Genomic DNA, 8,106 nt, shown 5'->3' on the forward strand with positions numbered 1-8,106 from the left:
TTGAAGGCTTATGATTCCTACTGTTAAAAAGTCAGCCTGTCATTTTTAAACTGCAGTTTAGGGCAGGAAGCTAATGTACATAATCTTATATAAAGTATATAAATACTAGTAAAAACTACATAGTATAACTTTTCTCTCACCCAAAAAGGCAGTGTCAATGAGTACGCATCTGTTGGTGAAATCACTTTCAAACCTTCAGAAAGTGAAGTCAAAACTGAAAATAGGTCAGGAAAGCTTTATTCTTAGAGCCTGATGGAAGAAATATCATGTTCTTTAAGTTTAAATTGTTCTTTTCTTATGGACTCTAAACTTCATTTAATTGGCAAAGTGGAGACTTTCTGTAAAAACTAATTTGATGGGTGAATCTTGAGAAGTCAGGTGTGGTAGAGATAATAGACTTTAGACAGTTGTGCTTATAGATGTTGAAGTGAGGCAGGATTATCATTCTAAGATAATTCAAAAAGTAATGCTTCTCAGAAAATTCCATTTGAATGTGATGTCTGTGATATTTTGGACACAACCAATTTATTCCCTGGAACTTTATATAAAAACATTATATAATTTATATAAATGCTCAAAAATATTATCCACTTATTTATTTGTTATCTGAAAATAGACAGTCATGTTGTGTTAAGGAGGACAAATTGTCAAAATACAAAAATATTAATTAGTAACTAAGCACCAAGAAAATTACTGCCCCCTCGAATATCCCTCCTTCTCTAACACCAGTATGGGTGTCAGTCAGCATCTTGTCATATGATCAGTCAGGGCCTTGAAGATTATCAGGTGCTTATGTTATCCAACAATACAATTCAGTTTGATTGAAGAGTGAAAGTGCAAGAGTCAAGCTTTACAGAGTTACCTGGGAAAACTGCTTGACTCTCATACAAACATGGCCAGTTGAATGTGAGGCTCAGATCAGAGGAGAGAAGCAACATGGTTTGTACATGATGGGCTTTCGATAGGGAATGATTTGAAAATCAAAAGATCAAGGGGTGAATCTGGAAAACAAAAATGAGCCTCTCTGCATCTGTGATATGAAATTCAAATTTGAAGGGTAGAATGTGCCATAGCACAGTTTTCTTAGAAAAAATATTTCTTACACAAACCAGTGAAACTGGTTCACTGGTTCACTGGTTCACAAACTTGATTCATTGTTGATTTGTTCTAAAAATTAGTGCAAAATTGCAATTATAACAAGAACTGTAAAGATACAAATTAAATCAACTTATTTTCATGTTTCATCGTTTCAGTTTTCAAGACTAAAAGATAGTTGATCTCTTTTCATAATGTAATATAAAATTATTCATTTTCATTTTAGGTGGACTCACTTAAAATGATCCTTTTTGGAAGCTCCAATTATCCTTGAGTTCAATGCTGCACTTTTCCCGTTTTAGCTTCTTTCTTAGACATTGTTAGGATAAATATTAAAGAGCATTTTTAAAGAGAAATAAAAACAATTTCTTGTTTAAAATGATGGCATATTACATATTCTTTATAATTTCTCATTCAAAATAGAAAGCCACAATTATGTTTAATGTTTGAGCTATAAGTCAGAATACAAGAGTTTCAATCAAGTATTTTTATTTAGTTGGTTATTCTCTGGGTAAGTACTTACTGAACACCAGATACTTCTCAATGCTGGCCGTAAAACTGAACCAGCACAATCCTACCTGGCTCTTCCTCTTCATGTCCTTGGGCAAATCCCCTGGCGTCTCTAACACTATTCATCAGACAAATGAAAGGAATCTTTAATTTCCTATTCAACTCTAAATTTCTCTTATTCTTAATTCTGAAATGGCACACATTTAACTCTGATAGGAATCCTATTCTAAAATATGAAGTCTATGGAAGTACAGTATGACTTCCCATTCTCCCAGTGCTCTTTTCCTGGATACTAATAACTAGATTTGTTTTTTTTTTTTAATTTTAGATACTGCTTTTTAACACATGACTCTGACACCTTGACAGTTCATGTACTGTATTAAATTTTATTATTCCTAGCAGCTCATTATTAAGTATATTTCTCTTTATTTACTCCTCATCTAGTTGTAAGCAGTGTGGACCAATTACATGGGGGCATAAATATACTGTGCCCCAGCTGTCAAGTCAAGAAAGCGACTGTTTAAACAAGACAAGCAAAGCAGTTATCTGCTGTGTTTTGTAAAACCTGGTGAAGAGCCTGTCTTTTAATATCTGTAAAGATGTAATTCTTCTCTTTATATTGCAAATGATGCATGTTTATTAAGAAACAGCCTGTGACCTTTATAAATACTGTCTATGTCCCATTACATTTAGAAGGTAAAACAAACATGCTATCGGGATATGATAGGTAGGTTTTCCTTGCTCCTCAGTGAACTTGAGAAAGTCCCATCTGATGTGCCCTGTGTACCTTTAACCATATTAAAACAGCAAAAAACAAGATCAAGAACCAAAACTACAACTGTGCCTAGTTAAAATGCTTGATTTTCGAGGAAGACTTTCAAAATACATATACTTAGTCAGGCAAAAAGTCCTTTCTCTTTCCAAGCCTAACTTTTCCTTTGATTCTCTTAATTCTATCCCCTTTTGCCTCTTTAGTGCCCATTCCATGAAATATCCCCCTGTTGTCTTTCATGTTCAGTAGCACCCACTTCATCCCATATATTTCATCTGTTAATTAATTTATTCAAAAAACTTAAAAATGACTTTTATGTGTTAAGAACTGCACAGAGCATTTATCAATGAAAATAAAATAATGACATATAATCCTAACAATCATTAACATTTCTTGGGCTTTTCACACATTACTTTGTATCATTCTCACACCAACGACTATGGTTGGCATTGCTTGTATTCCCCTTTCACAGATAGAGACACCCAGAAAGGAACTTGATAGTAAGGTATGGAGCTAGCATTTGAACCTAGACCTTGAGACTGCAGAGCGGTATGGCCTATGACGTCGAGGAGACACAACTAAGGATAAGGAGGCAGACACAAAAACAGGCAAATATAATGCATGATCATTTAAATAACGGAAATATAAGAAGCAGTGATAACCCAGAGGAGCTGTGGGCAAGATTTTACAGAAGTGACGCTTGAATTGAGTTTTGAAGGAAGACTAGGACTTTATTAGGACAACAGTTTTATTATTCCTCCCACAAAATTCTGAAATCATTTTGAACTGCTGTGGTCCCCTCCCACTCTGAACATGGGCTTCATCGTGTGATTTTCTTTGGCCAGTGAGACCAATATGATGCAAATAGAGTCTTAAAACATACTGCACATTTCTGCTCACGCTCTTGCTTCTTTGCCTTCACCTTGAGGACATGCCTGCGCCAGCCTGCTAGAAGATGAGATGCTGGAAAGAGCAAGTCAGCCCTGTTGTCCCAGCTAGGGCCCCAGATGTATGAGAGCCCGGCCAAGGTCAGCAGATGCCTGAATCAGGACTTCTTCCCCTCCACCAGCCCAACTCAGATAGTGGGCCTATCCAGCCAACCCATAAACACATGAGCAAAAATAAAGTTTATTGTTGTATGTCACTAAGGTTTTGTTACATAGGATTATTGTGGCAAGAGAGAACAGATATAATTCTTGCCTGCACCTCATCTCCCAAGTCCAAGTTAGTAGTCCAGTGATATCCATTGTACCTCTGATTCATTCATATTTCTTTTCCTTTCAATTATCATTACAACTATCCTATTGACAGATCAATTCCTCATTGCCTGTATCCTAGGCTACTGTAATAGCCTATTAACTGGTCTCCTTGCCTCCAAATCTTTCTCCTCTTCAACCTATCCTACAAAAAGTGAGTAGTTTTTGTTTTTTTTTTAAAACAGAGTCCTAGTGTTATCACTCACCTCCTCGAAGGCCTTCAATGGTTTATTTCCTTAAGAGCAAACTCCACAGTCTGGTATTCAAACCCTTCACACCCATCTAGTCCCAAATGTCCTTCTAGCTTACCTATTCATGTCTCCCTTTCCCTCATCATCCTGTGCTTCTCCTATTTGCTATCCAATATCCATGCAGTTGCAGGTCTCTTATCTATCCCTTTGCTAGCCAATATCCATGCAATTGAAGGCTTTATCTAGAAAGCCCTGCTCCCCCTTTCCAGATGTCCCAACCTTACCATTCCTACATATCTAGATCTTGTATTTTTGCCCCAGGAAACTTTTCTTGATTCCCAATTCTGAGTCTTCTCACATTTTTATACCGCTTTTAGGATTCTGCACCCTCACTTTTTGCCATAGTCATTTGTGTATAGGACTTGTATATCCACGACATTAGTTTCCTAGGGCTGCCATAACAAAGTGCCACAAACTGGGTGCCTTAAAACTGCAGAAGCTTATTCTTTCACAGTTCTGGAGCCTAGAAGTCCAAAATCAAGGGATCAGTAGGGTCATGCTCCCTGCACAGCTTCTAAGGGAGGGTCCTTCCTTGCCTGTTCCAGCTCTTGGCAGCTCCAGGTGTGCCTTGGTTAGTGGCAGCAGAACTCCAATCTCTGCCTCTGTCTTCACATGGCGTTCTCCCTGTGTGTGTGTCTAAACTTCCCTCTTCTCATAGGGACACCAGTCATATTGAATTAGTGTTCACCCTAATGACTTCATCTTATATTGATTACATCTGCAAAACCCCTACTTACAAACAGAATCACTTGCCCAGGTACCAGGGGTTAGGATATTAACATATCTTTGGTGGGGGCACAATTCAACTCATATACTCAGTATATTCGAGGGCAAGCACTGAGTCTTTACCTTAGTACCATTCTGACTAGTAAAGCACCCCCAGGACAGGGATGATACCTTCTTCATTTTGTGTCTGCTTAGCACATGACTTTGTTGTTCAACTTTAGGCTGAAATGAATCAAATTGTTTAAACATATTTGGAAAGATCATAAAAAAGTTCCGAGGCAGCCAAGAAAGATTTATTAAGCAACAATTGTGTGGGGTATTATAAAACCTCAAACACGGGGGTGGCTATTAATCAACACCTTAAAAAAAATCTCACTTTGGCAGAGAGAAAAGTCCTTAACACACCACCAGAGACTGGCAAATTCAGTTTGAGGCAGTATGTGTGAGGGAAGAAAATAATTATCAGTTGAATATACTCTCAGATGGGCTAATAAATTAACTAATTTAGAAAATTAGGTTGAAACTATTATGTTATCTTCAGGTTTTAAATGGTGAACTTTTGAAGACAATATTGAAGCTTGTGATGCCCAAAATATACTTATTGGGGATCAAAGAGATGGGGTTATGAAAACAAAAATGTCCAGCAAAGAATAGGTGGCTTCCCTGTTAAAGTCAAGGGGTGCGAGGGCTCACTAATCTTTTCAGTCAAGCTATCCTCTTGGAAAGAACAGCAGTCATGGCACCTTCCTGGCAAGCAAAGGTCAAGAAAATCGTGTCTGGATGTCACAAGACAAATCAGTAAGTGCATCTTTTTTGTTGTTGTTGTTGGAAAAATTACTTTATGAAGCCTTAAGAAGCTCTGAGTATAATTAAACTGTAGTCCAGAGTTAGATACAATTTAATAATAGTTCAATTCCAAAATAAAAGTTATTGTAGGTGAGACCATGAAATTTCCTAACATGTGATTTTAATATGTTGTGCTAAATTTTCTAAAACAACTCAGAGGAACCAGTATTTACAGTAGATGGTGTATTTATGAAAAATCTGGCATCACCTATATTATATATATGTATATATAAAACCCAAGATTATATGAACTAGGAAACAGATGTTGTATATCTCAACAGCAATACTAGAGTGCAGAGTCTGAGACTGGGATTTATAACGTGGGATTTGGAAAAGGAGCAGTCATCTTGTTTTCAAAACCTGAAGTTTTTCTCAAGACCAAAGTCAACATTGTAACTGCCACAGAACAGGAAAAAGGGAAGCTTTTCTCGCTTCAATTGTTCATCTGCATCAGAAAGTCCAGTATCCCTGAGATAGGAACCACTGCAATAAGAAGGGAGTGAATAGGTTCTCCCAAAGGAAGATTGTTACTTCATTGTGCCTCTGCCCTGGTCACCAGGAGCAAACTTTGCATTTCCCAACCTAATGCTTGGCAGCACTGAGACGTTTCAGTAATGGTTCATCATAAACCCTGCATTCTCCATCTTCATGAAATAACCTTGTCTCCCATTGAATTTCCTTTTCCTTCCTTTCTCGGGCTTCTGCTCTTTGTCTTTCTTCAAGTCTGTGCTTGGCTTCAGTTGCTGCATCAATGTCTCTGATTTCTAAGTTGAAAGTGACATCCTTCCGAAGGCAGCGGGATTCGTACTCATTCTCATCTTCCAACTTCCTCACTTTCTTCTTGATTATAGGCAACTTCTTGCTATCTGTAAAAACTAGATATTTTCCCCTGTTGAGTATTTTGCATACATTACACCATTCTATTCCCCTTCAATTGAGCAGAAAGACTTCTTGTCACTTGGAGAAAAAATCTCAGCAGAAATTCCGTGCTTCTTGCCCCCATAGAAAGGTTTAGTGTGGGAGATGATATTGGCACTATAGCCAGTTTTGGAACAATTAATATTGCATTCTCCGCCTAGTTCCACCCAGGGCACTGTGAGGATAGACCTTCCATAACCATTGGGAAATGTGAGAATGTAATGTTCATCATGGTCTAGACACGAGACACAGCCCTGTCCTATGTTGTACACCCCAATTGACATCCCAAGGAATTTTGATTTGGTCCAGATATGAGCATTGAATTGTATCTTTTTGTTAAAACATTCAGCATAAAAGGCTGAAATGGGTGGATGATGGGAAACCTGCTCAGCCACGAATGTTACACTATTCTCGGAAACCCAGGGAACTGGTCCTTCTGAAACTAGTTCTCTTCAGTATCATTTGGTAATGTCCAGTGACACTGAAAGATCTCACCCAAAGTGGGGTTGTATGGCTTTTTGGCAACCGATCCTTTCCTTCCTACGTGAAAGGCTGAGAGGTACCATTTTACAACCTGAACCATTCGATCTCTGGCATCCTTCTGGTCACTAATACTCACAAACAGGTCCGGATGTGCAAAAAGTCTGCATACATTTCTAAAGGAGATCTTCTTTCAAGAATGAATGTTGGAAGAACTACCTTAGTAAGATCCATTCCAAGCCTAACCTGTGACAACAGATGCATGATAACTCTCTTGTGCTCTTCCACCGACCCTGCCTCCCCTTCCTCATCTCTATCATCACGTGAATCAAAAAGGTCAGCATCACTTGTTCCATTGGACATGGAAGAATTAAGTGATTCCGTGGTATCTGGGTGCTTTAGACTATTTCCTGAGCTGCTGTGTGTCAAGACTGAGGCAGATCCAGTGGAATCTATTAAGTGCTTTGGGAATGAGCCACTCTGATGGAATTCATCCGCATCATAGAATTCATCTTCACTGCTAGAATAAGAAAACTCTGGGACTGTTTGGAGACAAGTTGACATGGCTTGGAGAAGTTAGACTGCTACTAAGTAGTGAGTGCCCACTGCCTGTACTATTTGGTGTTGGAGTCTGATGATGTCCCAAGGTAGCTAATACAAGGTCCAACTGGTAGAGAAGATGGACGCTGCTCTGACTTACACAACTGAGCAGGTTCTGGAGGTAAGACAGTCTGAGAAGGCATTGTGTTGATCACAGATTCCAAGGGACTAGGTTGATATATTGCATCTACAGGATTAATAGTACTTATAATTCCATCTGCGTGCTTCTCCACATTACACTGGTCTTTAGCGATCTGCAGCAACAACGTTAATTGATTCTACCATGCTATTTGTTGTTTCTTTTAGAGTTTCAGTTTTCTTTCTCCGTTCATCATCTTTGCAGTTTCGAAGTTTGTCATCAAAAAGCTTTAACTGTTCTATCAAGATTTGTAAGTAAGGGCTTCCCTGGTGGCGCAGTGGTTGAGAATCCGCCTGCCAATGCAGGGGACACGGGTTCGAGCCCTGGTCTGGGAAGATCCCACATGCCGCGGAGCAACTGGGCCCGTGAGCCACAACTACTGAGCCTGCGTGTCTGGAGCCTGTGCTCTGCAACTAGAGAGGCCGCGATAGTGAGAGGCCCGCGCACCGCGTTGAAGAGTGGCCCCCGTTCGCCGCAACTAGAGAAAGTCCTCGCACAGAAACGAAGACCCAA

At 39.1% G+C, this 8,106-nt stretch overlaps 1 pseudogene; it reads right to left on the reverse strand.

Annotated features, from left to right (window-relative positions):
- Positions 1 to 6,005: 6,005 nt before the first annotated feature.
- On the reverse strand, positions 6,006 to 7,859 carry LOC132366645 (oxysterol-binding protein-related protein 9-like; annotated as a pseudogene).
- Positions 7,860 to 8,106: the final 247 nt, after the last annotated feature.

Source organism: Balaenoptera ricei, chromosome 5 (assembly GCF_028023285.1).
Source record: "Balaenoptera ricei isolate mBalRic1 chromosome 5, mBalRic1.hap2, whole genome shotgun sequence".
Lineage (NCBI taxonomy): Eukaryota > Metazoa > Chordata > Mammalia > Artiodactyla > Balaenopteridae > Balaenoptera > Balaenoptera ricei.